The sequence below is a fragment of the Triticum dicoccoides genome, chromosome 1B (assembly GCF_002162155.2).
Source record: "Triticum dicoccoides isolate Atlit2015 ecotype Zavitan chromosome 1B, WEW_v2.0, whole genome shotgun sequence".
NCBI classification, from domain to species: Eukaryota; Viridiplantae; Streptophyta; class Magnoliopsida; order Poales; family Poaceae; genus Triticum; species Triticum dicoccoides.
In genome coordinates, this window is record NC_041381.1 from 175,341,642 (window position 1) to 175,363,157 (window position 21,516).

Here is a 21,516-nt window from a genome sequence, read left to right on the forward strand (position 1 = left end):
CTAGCCCAACTCAGTTGTCGCTGTTTAACCCTCGCAGTGATCCGAAGCACATGACACCTAATTTTGCAAGATGACAAGAAACCTTTTTTTAGCTTTCTCACCACAACTACAGCCATGTACAACACAACCTACACGATATGTAGAGGATAGCCAATCCAGGCGTGTCTGCTGGAGTCTGGTCACATGCATGGATGAACTGATCTTCCATGTCTTGCAAGGACCGTCCAGGCACCAACGAAGTATAACACTTCACTAGTACTATCGCTCGTCTCCCTCTTCTATTAAGTCACCCGACTTGCGGGGCCGGGGAGTGTGCCTATGGTCGGTTCTCAATTGCCGTCCCACATGTGTGTGCGAACGCAATATGACGCGCGTTCCATTCGAAGAGCAGCGTGCCAGACCGACCGACCGTCTGGGGTGCGACGCGAACGCGACGGGCGTGCTGTATACTCCATACATGTGTACCGCCGTTTTCTAGACGCTTTGCTCCATGGTGCGGGCGCAATCCATGGATACAAAATTAGTATATTGTATACTATTTAAAAGTCGAGGGCGGGGCTTTTCCTGCGCAGTAGGCGGCAGGGCAGTTCTGCCTAGTCGGTTTCATAGAGACATGAGAAGACGAGGGAGTAGGCTGCTGCAAACGTAGGGTTGTGTGATTTGACAGCGAGTTACTGTTGGACATGTGGGGCCCTGTGATATGACTTGCCATTATCATTTTTATTGCGGCGCTACGACCGGCGTGAGTCTCCTGATTCCTGATCACCTCCATACAGGTGCCTCTCCCAATGCTCCACCATGTAGTAGAGGCCGGCTCTTGCACGAGAGCCCACTTCTCCACTTTTTTCCTTGCCTCTCTTTCCTCCACATATGCAAAAATGCCATGTAAGGCGCACTATTATACTTACTTTTACTTGCTCCTACAGGTGCTAAGCTTGCCACATAGGCATAAAGTCTGATGTGGCAAGTTAATCAAGAAGGGAGAGACTAGTTTGGTGACCCAAGGAAGAAACGGTGCTAAGCGCATGTACCTAGGTGAAAAGACAATTTTGAGTCGCTAATTAAATGAAGCAAACTTAGCAACACCATTTAGTTGGAAGAGGTCACTCCTTGGCTAACCTTGTAGTATGAGTGACTAAGTGATGACTATGTATGACATGCCAACATCAGATAGCCTAACGCACCATGTTAAATCTCAAGGGCGCGACCGCGCGAGTGATGCGACGGTCGTGGTAGGCGCGACCATGATACGGGCTGCTGGCAGCCCTTGGATCTGAGATCAAACGGTCGCATGCTAAGTTGCTGAAAATTTGAAGAATAACCCTCCCGGATAGGATATTCACCCATAGGTCTAGAATCACGCCATATAACCGTTCGATCTCAGATCCAAGGGCTCTCGGAAGCCCGTATCATGGGAGAATGGAAAGCCACTACCCTGCCGTTCACACGCTGGCAGTTCGCTCCTACTCATCCTCACACGTCCTTCAATACTACGACGGTTCGCTCCTAGTCGTCCAGTCCATTCACATTACGGCAGTTCCACTAATCCTAACCCTCCTCCCAAATCCATGGCGTCCCAAATCTCCACGACCGGCGGTGAGTACAAGGTTAGAACCATCATCGATGATGAGTTCGACGTCATCTACACCCGTTCTTCCGCGATGGTGAAAGGATGCCTTTCTCGCTTCAAACGCATGTTCAAAGACTCAGATGATGAGTGGGTCGCTGGGCTAGATGTTGAGTACACCACAGTCCTGGTACGAGAGAAGGATCTAAAGGACGAAGAGAGGAAGAAGCCCGCCGTGATCCAGGTTTGCGTGCATGACTTATGCTTGGTCTACGACATATGCCATGCCGACGTTGAGTGCCAGGATTTTAAGAACTTCCTCGAGAGCAACCTAGTCAAATTCATTACAGTAGACTTTGGTAACGACAAAGAAGTCCTGCGTCAGATTGGCCTCGTTGTAGGCAACACCTTCGACCTCCAGAAGAATCGGCTGGTGTCCTCTCTTCAGCCTTCAATGCTGAGCCTGGCAGGAGCCATGGTTCATCCTTCGTACGGTAAAGTGGAGAAACCTCCATACACGTTTCATCATCATGCATGGCAGCGGAATGTACTAGATATAGACCACATCCATTACGCTGCAATGGATGGCTACCTTGGCTTCAATATCTACAAGGGTTGGATGAAGAGCAATAGCCAAGTGTGCGGTTCAAGAAAAGAAGTATCGGCCAAGAGGAAGAGGGACAAGGACGAAGTCGAGGTGTGGACGAGGACTCTGAGTAAGGTGGCAGTGTCGTTGCTCATGGTTGTTCTAATGCAGTGTCTATTGGAATAGTTTCAAAGTTTAATTTTAGGTGTGCTTACTTTAATTTGAGGGGTGTGTTGTGCTGAGGCCCCCAGCAGAACTATGTTATGTTTCTTCTTGTTACTTTAACTCTTTAGTACGTACATACTAGTATTTCTTACATTTCATCTTTTAGTTGGTATAGTACTACCACTTGTTTCTTCACATTATATACGTACAATATATATGGCCAACATCATATAGCCAGCTGTTTAGTTGTTAAAGAATTTCAGGGTGCTTAGTTTTGTCAAAGAATTTCAGGGTGCTTAGTTTTATTTGAGGGGTGCATTGTGCTGGACACCATTATTGTGACTAGCCTTTTTAATAGTACTATATGCATAATTTGGCGACGAGCGCTCTCTATATGTACCACCTTTTTTTTAATTTCAAGTTTTGCTCCATGGCGCAATCCATCGATACTACTGCTGTACAAAAGTATACATTATTTAAAAGGCTAGAGGGCGGGGCAGTCTAGCTTGGTCGGTTTCATGAGAGGCGAGGGCCTTTGTGATTTGATGGCTAATTACTGCTGGAAGGTGGGGCCTTGTGATTTGACTGCTCGTATAAATGCGCCGACGACCTGATCGAGGAGGAGCAAACAACCGTGCGGTATACTCAAGTTTTCCACTGGAGTTATACTGCGACAGAGGAGCACGAAACACGGTAGCCCAGTGCTATATGGCGATAAAAAATGATCTAATTTGCTAGTCATCTCATTAGCATTGTTCTATTCATTCCCTCAAAAAACCATTGTTCTATTCATGCCTCGCAGAGAACGTGACACGTGCGGCGAAACACCCGAAGCAAAAGATGAAACACAGGAGCAAAAGAAGAAGGAAGATTATCACCCCAAATGATATAATTCGCCGCAGAGTCGTAACTGCTTCTTCATCACCTCCGCGACCTCCATTTCCTTGCGCGTCTCCTCCACCATCTTCTTCATTCTGTCCATGACGCGGGATTTCTCGATGCGAGCCTTCATCATCTGTTCCACGGCCGCATTACGTACCTTGATAGCAGCCGGGTGCTCGATGCGGAGCTTCGCCAACTCCTCCTTCTGTTCCATGATGAGGGCCTGCAGCATCTTCATCGAGGAACTACTATTCTCATGTAGCTTCTTCCAGTCGGCGTTCTTCTCCTTCAACAGGTCGATCTCGTGGCAGAGCTTCGCCTTATCCTCCTGAAGTCACAGGATTTTGTCGGTCGCCTTCTTCTCCGAGGCAATGCTCTTATTGAGCAGCATCACCAAGCCGGCAGTCAACTCCCCCTGCTGATTGAGCTCAGCGGGCATGTCGTCGAGGCTCTCCTGTATCAACTCCATCAAGCCTTGGACGCACTCCTTCTGCTTATTGAGGTGGTCTTGAGCTGATCGGGCATGCCGTCGAGGGATAACGACTCCAGCTCCACCGGCTCGGCATGTTCGCCTCTGCGGCTAGGGCGCTCCTGGGAGCCATCACCTGCCCGTGAGAGATCTTTCGAGGTCTCTGCGTGGCGGCGAGCCCTCTTTTTTTCCACAGCCTTGGTTTCCGCTCCCTTGTTACGAGTAGTTCTCGACCTAGAGCTCTGCTCACCGGCCATGGCAACGACGGACGAAGAAGAAGCACTTATGAGGAGGAAAGGTAGAGTAATTTTCGGTTAGGTAGTTCCCCTTTTTATAACCTAAGTACTAGCACTAGTACTAATATCTGCATAGTGGGAACACGTTCAGGTTTGGTACGTACTAGTAGGTGTGAGCAGGCTTTCGAATGTGATGGGAACAAGGTAAAGATTAATTGATGGTTTTGGTTTCGAGGCCTGAAATGGCTCCCAATGGGTTTAGCGGAACATAAATTTCAAGTACTACACTGCTCAAATGCGTAAATATTATGTTAATGTCAAAAATTGGCACAAAATACGAAGGAGACCAATGGAAGTACTACTAGCAACCCACGATTTAACTACTCGCATGCGCGCAGTGGAGTAATAATGTCTTTCTTCCGCCCTCACGTCCACTCAATTTGCATGCGCTGTATTAATTGACCATCAATGAAGTGAATGACTTTACACACGTCAAATTATCACATGGGGTGGATCTTGGTACAAAATTGCGTCCGCCCGTGTACCCGCGTCTGTGTGCGAGGGAATGAGTGTGTGTGTGGCATGGGTGCACATCTTCGCTTCGTGCATGTACTGCCAGTATGGCTCAGGGAGGACGAGTACATTCTTCTGGAACCAGCAGCACGTCACTGTGATAAATCTACGCAAGGAGGTTGTGACAATGCCTCCACATGTGCCACGTGGCTTCATGAACTGTAAGAGAGACACTGTGTAGCTGCCATTGGTATTCTAATTTACGTGTTTTGCACATACTCGAAGTACTAGTAAGGTACACATGCATTGCATGCATCAGATTTTGCAACCAAATTATGAATAAATACCACACTATAGCATGTAAGCTCTGAGTCATATATTTTTTTTGATTGGAAACTGTGAGGCAACAGCCCCACAGTATTTTATTAAAACTCAACCACCAAATAAAACAAGGAGTTCTTAGAAAGTAGCTAACTATGGGGGGGGAGGGGTTACTTACCTAGCTAGCTATTTACATAATTACAGTCCCATATACAAGAATACATACAACCAACTATGTCAAAGAGTTGACCCAAGTTAGCAGCAAAGGTTTTAAACTGGGCTTCAATCTGTGAGAGTATAGAGTGGCATCATGAATGAACTTTCTCCTCCAAGCAGCAAAGGTTGGCCTTTCATGTCTGAAGATCCTGCCATTCCTCAAGATCCATATATTCCAGGCTGCAAGATAAACAACCTCCCTGAAAAAAGGGTGCCCAAAGCTCCTCCTTGCAGTAACTAAACACTGAGATGTGTTTAAGCCCGCTAACCACTGGATGTGCAAGTAATTCCATACTCTTGTGCTGAATTGACATGTGAAGAAAGGTGATCTCTGTCCTCATAAGCATGGGCAAAGCATAAAGGGCATGTGTTGTTCTCCTGAGTTGATCGCTAGTGTCTCCTCACCAGTAAGTCCCTAGTATTTAGCCTGTCATTTAGCATTAACCACGCAAACACCTTTATCTTCATTGTCGCCTTGCTTTTCCAAATCCATTTGGATGGAGTATTAGTGGCCATGTGAGCATGCATCACAGTATAATAACTCTTTGCAGAGAATATACCTTTGCCAGGTGTCCAAGACCAAGAATCATGAATCTGTTCATCAGCATTAAGGTCAAGAAGACCAGCTTGGACAGTGGTCAGCTCTGCCATTGCTTTTGGTGATAAGGGTAGATAAAAAAGCTCAGACATGTCCAGAGTGTTAATCACCTCACGAACAGACACTTTGTCATCAATGACAAAAGAGAACAACCATGGAAATCTTTCTCTGAGCGGGACAGATGAGCCTAGGAACACCCAGGCATCAAACCAAAAAAGGACAGAATCCCTCATGTTTATGGTTACCTCAGAGTATAGCTTGAATGCTTCATTGAGTTTAAGGATGTCTTTCCACCAATAGGATCCACATAAAACTGTGCCATGAGGGATCACACCATCATAATAGGTGCTCCAAATAAGAGAAACCCAAGGGATGTCAACTTTGTTATAAAACTTTGAAAGGTGCTTGGAAAGGAGAGCTCTGTTCTGGATGGTCAAATTTACTATTCCCATACCACCTTTGTCCTTAGGTCTACAAACAAGAGGCCAAGCAGCAAGAGATTGCCTTGGAGTATCAGAATTTACTCTCCATAAGCATTTCCTCGTTATCCTCTCAAGTTCCTTTATAATACCAGCTGGCAAAGAAAGACTGCAAAGAAAATAGATTGGCAAAGAGGATTGAACTGATTGTAATAGTTGCAATCTGGCACCTTGGTTAAGAAGGCAAGAGCTAGCAGACAGCCTTCTTTCAACTCTATCCACCACATGAAATAAATCATGGATCCTTGGTCTAGTTGTACCCACATGTAGCCCTAGATAGGTAAAGGGAAGTGTCCCAACTTGGCAGCCAAAAACACAAGCTAACCTGGCAGTTTCAGCATCATCCACATTAATAGGCAATATGCAGGATTTATGGAAGTTTACTCCGAGGCCTGTGGAGGCATGAAAATCTTGCAGCATCTCCTTGAGGGCAATAAGTTGTGAATCCACAGCAGGCACAATAAGGAGAGTGTCATCAGCATATTACACTATAGGTAAATCAGGATCATGAGCTTCAATAGGCAGGGATCACTACAAGAAATATGTCAACTTATGACCACCACTATTGGTCACTGAAAGGTCACAAATTTCCATTTATGACCTTTTTGTGACCAAAAACAGAAGGTCAAAAGCTGGCCGTCGTAAACTGACTATAGCGACCTTTCTTCTGGAATGGTCAAAGACGTTTACGACCAAAATATTCCTACTATGGCGTTTTGGTCACTAGCAACCTCCCCCAGGCCACGTAGGCATCCAGCGTGGCAAGCTGATGTGGCACAAGATTCAGCCCGGTCCAATTCGATTTTCTACATGGGCCTAGCCCAACAATTCGGCCTTTTTAATGTATTTTTTTCCTGTGCTTTTATTAGCTACCTGGGTCTGGCCCAACAATTCAGCCTTATTGATTTCTTTGCGTGGCCCTTGATTTTCTTTTTGATCATGTATTTTATGGGCCATTTCTTTGCTGGGCTGAATCCCAGTTACCATGTTCTCATAAGTGGGTCCAAGTTGTCAGGTTCTAGCAAGTGGGTCCGACTTGTCAGGGCCATATTCCTCATTTCATTTTGATAGTAAATAAATAACCAATATTTAAATTGGCACTGACAAAAAACACATATAATACTTCAAATAACAACAGCCAGATTCAGTATAGAGCCAGATTCTGTATGGAGCTCCTGCTCTACAAATAACACGCAATACAATGGTGCTCCTGCTCTACAAATAACTCTACAAGTGGAGTAACTAATTTACAAGCTCTACAAACACCATATTCTTCAAGATGGAGCTCCTTCGTTAGAATTACAAACAGGCACATGCACCTGCTCTTGCTCTTGCTCATAGTCAGGACGCCCTGTTACATGAATCAGCAAAGAAGAATCAAAAAACTGGAGCAAATATATTATGAAGAGACCATTCAATAAAAAGGACAAGTTCTCAGAATGATAACATAAATTCAACTAGTACGATGCTTTTAGAAGTCACAAAAAATAACAATTACTACATGGCAGATGATCATGAAGAGTATAAACACATCTTAAATCTTACTTGTAAAAAGAGAATACATGCCTATCTCCAGCAATGTTATTATTATATAGAAAAAACCGTAAACGGATCCCACAATAGTACAGTACAAGTGTGGGTAGAATTCAAAAGGTACAGCTACAAGTTAATAGATCAATAAAATATGGGACTTTTGCCAGTGCATGGTACTGAAGCCTGCAATCAGTATACTGTCATAACATTGCAGGAGTGCAAAACATAGATCTGGCATAGTTTACAACATAACAAACAAACTCTGACTAAGATGGGGGAGACAACCTAAACGAACCAGCTAACCGATAATCATTACTACAAATCGATAATCAATACTGACAACGGAACACAATAAGATTCTACAACAAATCTCGTACAAACATAAGGTGCAGCATGGCACCAGATCCGTGGCAGGAAACACTTGGAGATCTAACAATTCACCCGCGAGAACGGTCCACAAAATAGCTACAGGAAAGAGGGGGAATTGGGGAGCGGGCAAACCTGAATCCCGGCACGGGATGAGCGGGACACAGGCGCCTTCTTCTTGTCCTTGTCCTTGTCGGCGGCGCCCTTGGCCACTGTCGTCTTCGCCGCAAGCAGCCCCTTGCCTCCCTTCTCGGCCATCTCCCTTTGCAGCAAAGCCCCCTACATGCACACCCAACGAAACCATCAACAAAACCAAGCAAGCAAAAGAGATTTCAAGCGACAACGCCGGGGATCCCATGCCTCACCTGGCTACCTCTCGCCTCTCTTGGTCTTACAAGCGGCAGAACCGGCCACTGGCGGGCAGGGCGGGAGGCGCCGAAGTTGAGGAAGAAACCCCGCTAAACACCACATTTCCGTCACCTGCATGCGTGAGGAAACCCAATCAAGGAACCATGCCAATGTATCCATGTTATAAAACAAAAAAGGAAAACAACATAAAACAGTACAGAGTTTGTAACAGATCTGCTGCAAGAACAAACAAGAGAGGTGACAGTGGATCACCCTGTCTGACTCCCCTTTTGCAGGTAAATTGTTTTCCAGACATACCATTGAGAATGACACAGGAAGTACCAGAGGATAAGAGTTCTCTAATCCAACCTATCCACTTGTTATCAAAACCCTTGTGATGCAAAAGCTTGAGAATTAAGTCATGTTCAACATTATCAAAGGCTTTGGCAAAGTCCAATTTAAGAATCAAGATAGGCTTCTTAGATTAGTGGCACTGATGAATGTATTCCAGAGTCCAAGCAATACAATCCTGGATTAACCTACACTTGAGGAACCCATATTAGTTTTTATGAATGCACTTGAGGATTACTTTTTGCAATCTATTGGCTAGCAGCTTAGTCAGGAATTTCAAACAAGTATTTGTCAAGGAGATAGGCCTGAAATCATTAGGACCCTCAGGAGATAGTTTCTTTGGAATTAGGGTGATTAAAGACCCATTGATGCTGCTAATAGTGACCTTTACATCATAAAAATCCTGGAATAATTGCAAAAAGTCATCCTTAATAATGTGCCAGCACCTTTTGACAAACAATCCAGTAAATCCATCAGGGCTAGGAGCTCTATCAGTAGGCAGTGACTTAAGAACCTCATTTATTTCCTCCTCAGAAAAAGGAGCAGACAAACTTTCAAGACCATCCACTGAGTAAATTAGGGAGGGTAGGTCAAACTTCATTTCTGTCCCCTCAGATACTCCCATTTTGTCCTTGAAAGTGCCCCATAACATGCCAGCCATTTGTTGATGATCAGAGACGACATCACCATTATCATTCTTCAGAGAAGAAATGGAATTTCTCCTAAAACGTTCAGTCGACATTGCTTGAAAAAACTTTGAGTTTTCCTCCCCTACTTTAATCCACCTAATGGTACATCTCTGCTTCCAGTACAGAAACTACAGGTGTAGGATTTCCTCAATATGGAGTTTCACAATTTTCCTGAAATTAAATTCAGGTCTTGCTAGAGTCCTCGGCTCTTCAAGATTATCCCAGAAAAGAACCACCTTGTTGCAAGCTTGGATGGCCTTCTTAAGCTTAGAAAGGCTAATGTACCAGTGCTTAAGAGCATTTCTTAGCCTTTTGAACTTCTCAGTCAATCGAGTTGCAGAATTTGCTCTTTTTGTTGGGGCATTCCAAGATTGTTCCACACATTCAAAGAAACCAGGGAGATCCACCAAATAATTTTCGAACCTAAATATCTTTGACTTGGGAATAGAAGTTGCAATAGAGACCACACAAGGTACATGATCCGATGCTGTTCTTGCCAGGGGGAGAACCACCATATTGGGATAATCATTAATCCAAGTGGAAGAGGTGAAGAACCAATCCAGTTGTTCCAGCAACGGGTTATCTTGCATATTGGACCAAGTATAGGATCTACCTTTTAATGGCAGCTCAAGGAGACCAAGGTGGCCAATGATCTCATTGAAGACAAAAATGTCATTTATATCACCACCAGGCAAGTTTCTATTCTCAGGAGATCTAATGAAATTAGAATCTCCCACTAGTAGCCACTTATCATCAAGTGGAATTTCCAGGTCGTACAGCCATTGAACGAAATCATCTTTGAGTTGCCCTTGACAAGGCCCATAAACATTTACCAAGGCCCATTCACTTGCATTATGGGTAGATGTGAAGGAGACTATGATACCAAACTGTTTAATATCCACTAGAGTGCTAAAGAACATATTAGAGCACCACAACACAAGGATGCCACCAGAGGCCCCAACATAAGGTGAATAAACAAAATTGTCAAATCTTCTAGGGCAAAACTTCCTAATCGCACGTTGGTCAAAGAATTCACATTTAGTTTCTTGCAAGCAAATGATAGAACACTGGCTTTCCTCAATTTTTGCTCTAACACTTCTCTGCCTATCTTCAGAATTTAAGCCTCGCACATTCCAGCAGAGAACCTTCCAATCTCTAGTTTGGTGTGCATTCATGAGGAAACAATAAAAAGAAGCATAGATAATAGTTCACTGCATAACAGTGAAACAAAAGCCCATAGATAGTAGCATCAACACAGACCACAGTGCAGGTAGCAGACAAAAGAGAAACAAAGTTCAGACAACTGGCATGACAAGGGACATGCCTCCCTGTATAACAAGTAGAAGACTTAATCATCATGAGAAACCGTAGACTTGGGTGCAGTATCTGAAGAAGCCATAAGCTTCTCCACGGTCATCTTCTCAGCAGGAACACCAATGGCTGCTCCAATCATCTGCAGTGTGGCGATTGGTGTTGGAGGGGGAGGCTGCTCCTTAGACTCCTCATGCTCTGGCTTATCCTGCCTGGCATGTGAGGAAGCTGAACTGTCAGCCTTCAAATTCTTGGCTCTAGGCTGCCTTAGGGGTCTAGGCTTCGGTGCCAAAGGAGAAATAGGTTTAAAACCTTTAGATTTTGCTGCACTCCTGGTCATCCTTCTGTCAGAAAAATCTGACACCGCCTGGACAATTGAAACTTTGGGCTTTCTGGCTCGTTGCTGCCGGGTTTGCTTGACTGTAGCAGAGAAGGAGATCATGCTGTCAGAAACTTCAGTAGACTGTGTTTCTGCTTCAGAGGATGGAAGACCGAGTTCAGACTGAGGTGCTGCACACTGGGTAGAGGAACTTTCTAAGAACAATCGTCTGACAGTGTGTTGATGAGACAAATGCAGGTCCGGGATTGGAAAGCAAAAAGACAGTGGAGGATCAAAAGCCATATCCCAAGATCTTTTATGCAACTGAGGCAATCCAGGTGGGGTCAGGTCCTTAGGGATCTGTGCAGACAGAAAAGTGGGCATAAGAGATTCAAAAGATCTTCTCCAGATAAAGTCAGGTGGCAAAGCTGGCCCCATGACAACCCTAACAAGTCCAACATGCAGAGGAGGTGCATGAACCACAATGGGGTTATATAGGACAATTGCAAGATTGTCCTGTTCATGATCCTGCACATCAACTGCCTCTTGATCATTATTATGAATGTCAATAGGAAATTGTTGCTCAGGCTGAGTCATATATGCCTGATGTAGCCCTTCGTTTAATTCTTATAGTTCATCTCATTCAAAATCAATTAGTTTCAATTAGTTTTTATAAAAAAGCTAAGAACGCGGGAATAGGAAAAACATGGGATTATAGTGGAATGTCGTCTTGAATCCTACAGGATTGTACGAGTGTTTGATTGTGCATAGAAAAATGCAGAATTCTTTCAAAGAGGTTTGAGTGGATGGGATGTTTCCTATGAAATCTAGTGCAAATGAATCATATGGAAAAATTCCTATGGTTTACAATCCTATGAATCAAACAACCAAGGTAGGAAAAATTCCTAATGATTAGAATCCTCCAAAATTCTTGTGAGAATCCTTTGAATCAAAGAAGCCCTTAATCTATTTTATGATTCATGGAATTGTGCATTGTAAAGCATAAAGTAAAAACAAATAATGGCAATTCAACTAGAAAAAAAGTTTGGGCAGTTATGATACGGAAGATTCTAGAACAAAAGAGAACCATTGTTGTTTTAAGGTTTGTGCATTATGCTTAAGTTCAACCATGGAGTCTGCTAGATTGTACATGTGGCAAAATCCAGTGGGGAGCTAGAAGATGGTGCGAGGGGCCGAGTGGAGGGAGACTATGAAGGAATGCACAAGTGCGAGATCGATATTTAGAGAGAGGGGGCGAACACATGCGCTGTTGGGCACAGTGGCAGAGCCATGAAAAATAAATGAGCTAGGGGCCAAGCATTGCTAATCCTTTATGAGGAGGGTCAATTCATGAACTTAAACTATTTTAGCAGCAATTGTCTAATGATCACATTCATATTAGCCTCGATATATAGTGATGTTAGGGTGGGGGGGCATGGCCCTTACTGCTTGCCCCTACTGCCCCCTGTCTTTGCCATTATGCACGCGTCTGAGAGATGAAGCGGAAGGCATGGATGATGAGAGGGGGGCGTTGGATATATAATTAATGTGGGTGTATTAGCTATATATGTTAATCCTATATAGAGAGGTATAGATTGATCGATGTGGACGTGGGAAAGAGAGTGAGACCTCACTGGATATATCGATTGATCAGTTTGTGTGGAAAACTATGAAAGACCTAGCTATATACACACATACATAGAGGAACATCGATCATTGCGCATGCACGCGTGAGAGATAAAGAATGCCCGATATGATGGAGATGGAGGTGTGTGTGGGTGTGTGCCTTCATGGGAGACTGACCTGAAGAAAAAGATTGCATGCGTGTGATGGATAATGTCGACTGGTAGTGTGTGTGCATGCATGCATGAGAGAAAGTTAGTGGTACAATTATAAAGGGAAGACTACTGTGTGGGTGTAAAAGAATATGTGAGGTCATAATCAATGTAAAGTTGAGTTCAAATATTTTGAATAAGAGATCCTGATGTTTGAAACCCATGCATGCATGAATATAACGGAGATATGCATGGTGTGGTTTGGAAACGAGCATGTTGTAATGTATACACATTGAACAAGGTCAGACTGATTTGAATTTGAGATACCGATGGCAGACATCATTTGGCCACGTCGCATCCGTGCATGGACACACTATTCTAATTGGTGATGATGGGAGGCTTTCTCATCACATATCTATATCTATACCCCTATATATATATATATATATATATATATATATATATATATATATATATATATGTACATAAACACTATTCTGATCATGGGATGAGAATAATATTCTGATCACAACCTGACCTGCCCCGCTAATAGTATGTTGAACTTCCTTGTGAACTAGGTTGAACTTCCGCCAACATTGCTCAAATGGGGCTTGCGATATACTATTGGAAAGCTATGGACACCAGTATCATGACCCAACATAATTTTTTTGCAAAATGTAAGCGGTTTAAGAGCAGTTTTGAAAACCGTTTTTCTTCACAAAAAAAATGTGAATCGTATTTTCGATTGCATTTCTAAACCGTTTATCAAAATGAGGCATTTAATATGGCGTTGGAAAGCTCTTGCAAAACCGCTACTTCCATATGTTTAAAGTTTTCTTTAATTCTCTATGGTTAAAGAGTAATTTGAAAAACCGTAAAATTTTGCAAACCGAACAGCCGAGTTCGTATTTTCAACGTCATTTCTAAATGATTAATCCAATTGAGGCATATGATATGGCGTTGGAAAGCTTATGAAAATGCGCTATTCTTTCATTTTGAAAGTTGTTTCTAATTTTGAACGGTTTAAAAGTAATTTAAAAAACGGTACATGTCTTACCGAGTTTGTATTTTCGAGCTAACTTTTTAACCGTGCGCCTGAATGCAGCAAATGATATGGCGTTAGAAAGCTCGAACAAACGCGAAACTTTCTGGTATGTATTATTTCTCCAAATACTTTACGGTTTTAAGTCAATTTCGAAAATGGTGAAAAACATATTTTCGCCGTATTTTCTACAAACTTTATCGGAATGGCGCAAATGATATACCGCTGAAAAGCTACGAAAAATGCGAAACTTTTTCATGTTGACAGTTTTCTCTGATTCTTAGCCGTTTTCAAGTAATTTTAAAAACGGCGAGATAATTCGTTCCGCCTTTATCGCGAAACAGATTCGCCAAAAATGCATCGCGTGAAGTACCTGAACTTCTCGGTATGAAACCTTGAAGTTCACTCTATTTTTCACGTGCTTTTTTTCTCGTATATCTCTATCCACTACTCCTAGCTCTCCATCCACTCACCGGAATTGAGCAAGTGATATACCGCTGGAAAGCTGCTTTAAACATGCAACTTTCCCGTGTTGATCATTTTTTCATACTCGCAATGATTTTACAAGTTTTTCATCTGAAATTCATTCAGTGTAGTAGTTGAACTTCATGTCGTTTTCACGTTGAACTTCTGTGACGTATTTTTGTTTGTACACGCGCCTGAACTTCCCTCTATACGAACCCGACCTTCGGGCTATCTTTGCAACCATGGCTTCCCCCACGAATTATTCTGGTTTCTAGTGTTCTATATGATGTTAGTGTAATCTAGAAATGTTTTTTAGCAACTAAATACCGGTTTTAAATAGAAATCTCGCTCGCTGGCGGATTTTGCTCTCGGGTCGTGATGAAATTGCGTTTTTTGCAATTTTACTGCCTGATTTATTCGACCTGAACTTCCCTTAGTGCTAGGTTGAACTTCCGTCAACATTGCCCAAATGGGGCTTGCGATATACCGTTGGTTAGCTATGGACACCAGTATCATGATCCAACTTAAAATTTTGGCAAAATGTAAGTGGTTTAAGAGCAGTTTTGAAAATCGTTTTTTCTTCATACAAAAAACATGAATCGTATTTTCGATCGCATTTCTAAACAGTTTATCGGAATGAGGCAAATAATATGGTGTTGTAAAGCTGCTGTAAAACCGCTCCTTGTACATGCCGAAAGATTTTTCTAATTACCTATGGTTAAAGAGTAATGTGGAAAATCATAAAATTTCGCAAACCGAACAACCGAATTCGTATTTTTGATGCCATTTCTGAATGCGTAATCCAATTGAGACAAATGATATGGCGCTGGAAAGCTTATGAAAATGCGCCTTTTTATCATGTTGAAAGTTTTTTCTAATTTTGAATGGTTTAAGAGTAATTTAGAAAACGGTACGAGATCTACCAAGTTTGTATTTTCGATCTATTTTTTAATCATACGTCCGAATGTAGCAAATGATATGGTGTTGGAAAGCCTGAACAAATGCGAAACCTTTTGTTATATATTGTTTCTCCAAATTCATTATGGTTTTACATTGATTTTGAAAATGGCTAAAAACGTATTTTCGTTGTAATTTCTACAAACTTCATCGGAACGGGGCAAATAATATACTGTTGAAAAGCTACGAAAAATGCGAAAGTTTTATGTTGGTGGTTTTCTCTGAATCCCAGCTATTTTCAAGTAATTTTAGAAACGGGGAGATCACTCGTACTGCCTTTATCGCGAAACAGATTCGTCGAAAATGCATCGCGTGAAGTACTTGAACTTCTGTGGCAGTTCTGCTTGGACTTCAATGTGTTTTTCACGTGCTTTTTTTGCTCGTAGCTCTTCATTCACTCACCGGAATTGAGCAAGTGATATACCGATGGAAAGCTGCTATAAACACGCAACTTTTCCATGTTGATCATTTTTTCATACTCGCGACGGTTTTAAAAGTTTTTCTTGTGAAATTCATTGAGTGTAGTAGTTGAAGTTCCTGCTGTTTTCACGTTGGACTTCTGTGACATATTTTTGTTTGTAATTTTCCCATCCATTTTCGTCAGTGTTACGCAAATGATATTCTTTTTGTACAAACCTCTCTCACAATATTTTTTTAACTTTCTCCGACCGAGAACTTGAACTTACACAAATGATATTCCTGCTGTTTTGAAGTAAATTAGAAAATGACGAGATCATGATTTCTGTCTTCATCGTGAATAGAAATGCATTGTGTGAAGTAGTTGAACTTCTCGGGCATGTCTGTTCGAACTTCACTCTAATTTTTGACGTGCTGTTTTTTGACATACTATTTTTTGCACTGCGTGAAGTAGTTGAACTTCTTGGGCATGTCTATTTAAACTCCACTTTGTTTCACTTTATTGTATTTTTATATGAAATACACACCATGTAGTACATGCACTTCCGGTTGTTATCACTTTGAACTTCTCTCTGGTTTGAGAGAATTATTTTAAAACACAAAAAACAACATATTTTTTTATGTATTTTGGACATCTAAATACACGGTGAACCTCTCTCACTAGGATTTTTGAACTTTACCTCGCCGAGCACTTGAACTTCTAGCAACCATTTTTATATTTATGAGATTGTTTCCAAAAGTGCAAAAAATGGTGTTGTGCTTTTTATTTTTTGAAAAGGTAAATCCTAGGTTTTAGTAAACTCTGAATTTCTGTGTTATTTCAATTTGAATTCACCTTTTTATATTTTGAGTAATGAATTGTATTCGGTTCTTATACGGAAAAAATCGAACATGGAAATACAAGATGAGCCTCTCTCGTAAGAATTTTTGAACTTCCCCAGACAGAGCACTTAAACTTCTTTCAACAAACCTTTTAAACTTTTATTTTTCTACACTTTTATTCTCACTTGAAATGCATTCCTTGCGGTAGTTGAACTTCTCGTTGTTTTCACCTTGAACTTTTGTCATGTATTTTTGTTCATCCTCTCTCACAAGAAGTTTTGAACTTTCTCGGGCCGAGCACTTGAACTTCTAGCAACACAAATTTTGGACTTCACCATGTAGTACATGAACTTCTGATTGTTTTCACTTTGGTTCTTGGTTGTATTATTTTAGTGATGAGAATTTTTTTATAGACATAGAACTTCATCATTTTTAAAATTTGAACTTCTTAGTTTCATTGGTTAGTAACAGGGAAAGTCCTATAAACATTGAAGTGCACCATTATTTTAATTTGAACTACTAGTTTTTTTTTATAATTGGGCAAACCTTTTTTTATAATTTTTTTAAAATGTTCCTCTTTTTTAATTTGAACTTTTCTGATTTTTTATGAATGGGAGAAATCCCTTTTTTATAAAGATTTTTGAATTACATTTTTATTTGAACTTCTTGCTTAATTCATTTTGAACTTTCAGATTTTCTAAATATCAACGTCCTCGTAAGTTTCTGTAAATCTCTATTTTTGTAAATGTAATGTAATAACAAAAACTCTTATTTTCTCAAATGAAAACACACACCATGTAGTACGTGAACTTCTGATTGTTTTCACTTTGAAATGATCTCTAATTTTGTAGCAAAATCATGACGGGTTAAGAGCGTCTTTTCAACACGGTAAAACTTGTTTTGGATGATATACAAAAAACATTCAAATTATATTATGGAAATTACGTGTAAGATATACGGTTGGAAAGCTTATGTTTTTTGGGAGCAATTTTCCTTCTCTATTAGTAGTAGCAGGACTTCACACATTCACCAAACATGCTAGTTAATAGAGAAAAAACCATGCATGCGCAAGGAGCAATGTGTGTGTGTGTGTGTGTAGTGCTATCGGTGTGAATGCCACATTGCCGAGCTCAACCTTACACAACTTGTACTTTTTTTGTACACACATAATATTTTCCTCGAGCTCTGTAATTTATTAAATTTAAACTGTGAAAGTTAATATTTTTCTAGGTAACGCTTGTTTTCTTCCTTGTATATAAACATCGAACTAATCTCTGGTTTTAATTTGCACTTCTAGATTTTATTATTTATTGACGAGAAAGCCAAGTTTGGTAGAAAACATCGAACCACTTTTGTTATTTTTAATTTGAACTTTTAATTCTTTTTATTTAGAAATGGTAAAAATTCATTTTTATAAACTATTATTCTCGTCAATTTTTTTGGGTTCATAGGTTAAACTTACTCAAAAATAATAATTTGTTTTATTCTTCAAACTTACTATGTTTTTTTTAGGATCAAAACTTACTATGTTTCATGGGGTGATCCTTTTTTTGTTTTTTGTGTCGTGATACTTTCTTCCTTTTGTTCTTGTTTGAACTTCGTCAATTTTAATGTTGAACTTTCTGCATTAATTTTTACTTGGTTTTCCCCAATGTGTTTTTGAACTTACATATTTTTCCTCAAGTTCCGGACTGAAAATAGAATGCACACTAGATCTACATATGTACTCGTATAAATGAACTTTATCCCGTTTAACGAAGAAAGATGTAAGTCGACTCACGGAATGTAGCTCCTTCTAAAAGGAAAATGGCTTCCTGAAGGAACACCACACTCAAATTTCCAAAAGTAGTTTAGACTTATAAAAGTAATCAATGTGAGTTCAACTAGACATAGTAGTGCACTCCACAAACTCCCTTACGCAGCTGACCATACAACACTACTAGTCTGCTACTATGGTCAGGTATGTGAGATAGAATCTACAAATAGATTAGAATTGCAAAGAGAAAGAGCCAGAGAGAGTACACCCAGGGGAGAATGCTGCTTGCCGGCACGACCCCAATGACACCAACTGATGTTCTAGCATTTGTTTTTCACCAACAAACTTCAGAATATATGCTGCCAGATGTACCCAGCAACACTCGTTTCAGACTTCAGTTTTCACCATCGCCTACTGCCACACTGGAGCTGCTATTGTAAATGAACTGGCATGAGAAAATTACTCGACATGCATGGATGTTCTACAGCCACGCGGTCATGAACAACATAAGCTTCAGTGACAAATGAACTTCAACCAGGGGCGAAGCTGAACTTTTTAAATCTGACGCTGTAAAAAATAAGTAAGCATCAAACTTTTTTTTATCTCTCTATCGTCCGGTGCAGTAGAGGTAGGAACCAGCAAGCAGAGATAGCGGTAAAAGAGTGGACCGTGATATGTCACCTGAATATATATATACCTCACGCCAGTGACGAGGTGTGGACAAAGGTCGCTGGAAGGAATTGACACGAGCATCTCCAGCGGTTCTACTCCCCCTGCACTGAAGTTCAATCACACCATGGGGAGTGAGCCTGCCGCTGGAGCATCTGCCACCAACAACATGGTCGGGGCTTCATCGGAAGCCGAAGCCCGGGGTGGGTAGGGGCGAGCCATCGGAGCAGGTGGACGTGAAGGAAGAGGGGTGCCTGACACCGGCGCTGGATCTGACATGTTGTTGGGGAGGGGTTGCTGGTGGCGCCGCCCGGTGGGATTGGGGCAGGAGGGTCACGGCGGCATCCGTGCGCAGGTGGTGGCTCGGAGCTTGGCCTGCTCTGGTGGGTGGAGGCAGGGTAGGGGCACAGGGCGCAGCGGAATCAAACTCACGCGGCTGGCCATGTCGAACTTCACAAACGCCTACCAGCGCAGAGAAGGGGACGGGAGAGAGGAGGCCATCGCGGATGCGCTGTTCTCGGGGGATGGAGGAGGAACGATAGGGAGGAGGCCGTTTTCTGCGTCGCGCTTGGGGACGGAGGCTCACCGGAGCAGCACCGCCGTGAGAAATCGCCGGATCCCGCAGATCTGAGCGCTGGAGGCAGGGGCCGTGGCGCGCCGGAGGAGGAGGGGGTGGCCTCGTGCTGGATGATGCGGGGGCAGCGGCGCACCAGAGGAGGAGGGGGTGGCGGCACGCCGGGGGAGGCAGGGGCGGCGGCGCACGGGGTGGGGCGGCGGCGGCGACCTCCTGGTGGAAACGCGTGGGTCGGGTGGGTGGGCTACAAGGTTGGAGACGCGGGGGTGGGTAGTTTTTCTTTTTCTTTTTTCGGCTCGATGGTTTTTAGTTCGGAAAGGATCCCCTCCTCGCCTATACAGGGCGCGTTGTGATCCAAATAACTATTCTCGTCGTGGGATCACAATAGTATTAATATATATATATATATATATATATATATAATATTTTATATTTTTTTATATTGTGTGCGGATAACTTCAACTTTGAAAGATGGTCGTTGGATGAGGCGAATCTGATGGTCCAAAGATGGCAAATTTGAGCACTACTGGCCGTTAGATATCATCTAGATTCCACCAGATTTCGCCACATGTATAATCTAAAAGACTCCATGGTTGAACTTAAGCATAATGCACAAACATCAAAACACAAGCACTTCTTATTTGTTCTAGAATCTTCCGTATCAGAATTACCCAAATGTTTTTCTACATGATTTGCCATTATTTATTTTTTACTTTATGTCTTGCAACGCACAATTCCATGAAGCTTAAAATAGATTAGCTTTCTTATAAAAACTAGATGATTTTGAATAAAATGAACTATAAGAATTAAACGAACATCTACATCATAAATATATGACTCAAAGCTTGCATGCTACAATGTGGTATTTATTCATAATTTGATTGCCAAATCTCATGCGTGCAATGCATGTGTACCTTACTCTAGTATAAATGGTGTTTGTGTGTGTGTTGTGCGTGTTGAGGTGCAAATTGTCTTTTTTTTGTACACGTCAAGATTGTTCTTCCGAAATTTCAAGCCGCGCCTTGTTATGTCGAAAATTCAAGCTACCGTCTCTGTCTATCATGCTGCGAAACTTCTGCCTCTTCAACCCGCGCCTTGTTAGCCCGAAATATTTAAGATATATCTTTGTCTCGTTGTGCTCCGACAACTCCCTCCATCTCAACCCGCGCCTTGCTATTCTAAAATTACAACACGCGCGAAAACTCCCACCTCCTGTGAAATCCCGACACGCGAAATGCCCGTGGCACCCCTGAACTGAAAGAACCGCCTCAAATCGGTGGGGGGTACTTTCGTAACTTAGCCCACATTTCGGACAAGCGCGTCTCTAAGCCATGGTTCCCCACTGCCATCCCATCCGCCCACCCATTCATACACCGAGGCCGTGAAAACCCACGACGAAACCCCACACCCTGCTCCGTCCGCCACCCAGCCGGAGCCTCTTCCCCGACGACGTCGTCCACAGCAACACCTCGACGTCCCTCATCCACCGTACCGGATGAGGATCCATCGTCGATCTCATCGTCCCGCCGGTTAAGCCACCCCGTACTCCACCTCCAAGGAGCTGCCCTGACGTTCCCCTCGTCTTTCGCGCCACCTCCATTCCCACACCGCCGTCTTCACCTGCACCACTGGAAGAGCATCATCACCACCGTTTCCTCAGATGAAGTTGCGGCCTAATCGGCGCCACCAAAGAGGTTGTACACTAATCGCCGCATTTTCTTCTTGATTCGATCTCACGGTGCTACCGGCGCTCAGTCCCGAGCCGACACGACGCGGCTCCATCCACGGCGGCGTCGCCAGCCACTTCCTCCACGGCGTCGCTCCCTCGGCGGCGACGTCCACATCAGTAGGAGCTGCTGCTGCTTTAGCTCTCGCTTGTGCGACTGCTCTACTCTTTCTCTCGGTCCCCTGCCTGATCTGCTCTTGCTATTGCTCCTGCTCGCGCTGCTGCTCTCGCTCTTGCTCTTGCTTGTGATGCTGCTCCGATTCGGCTACACTTCAGTCGACTGAATCGATTTTTGGGTCAGTAGATTTTCAAGGGGTGGGCTCGCCAGGGTGAAGGAAGAACCAGCCGCAGCGGGGAGGGGGGC

At 42.7% G+C, this 21,516-nt stretch overlaps 1 long non-coding RNA gene across 1 annotated transcript; it reads right to left on the reverse strand.

Moving 5' to 3' along the window:
• Nucleotides 1-18,203: 18,203 nt before the first annotated feature.
• Nucleotides 18,204-19,602, reverse strand: LOC119326402. The gene is made up of 2 exons (XR_005157969.1): nt 18,865-19,602; nt 18,204-18,750 (listed from the first exon to the last, which is right to left on the reverse strand). It is a non-coding gene; the product is annotated as an uncharacterized LOC119326402 (long non-coding RNA).
• Between the last annotated feature and the right edge of the window lie 1,914 nt (nt 19,603-21,516).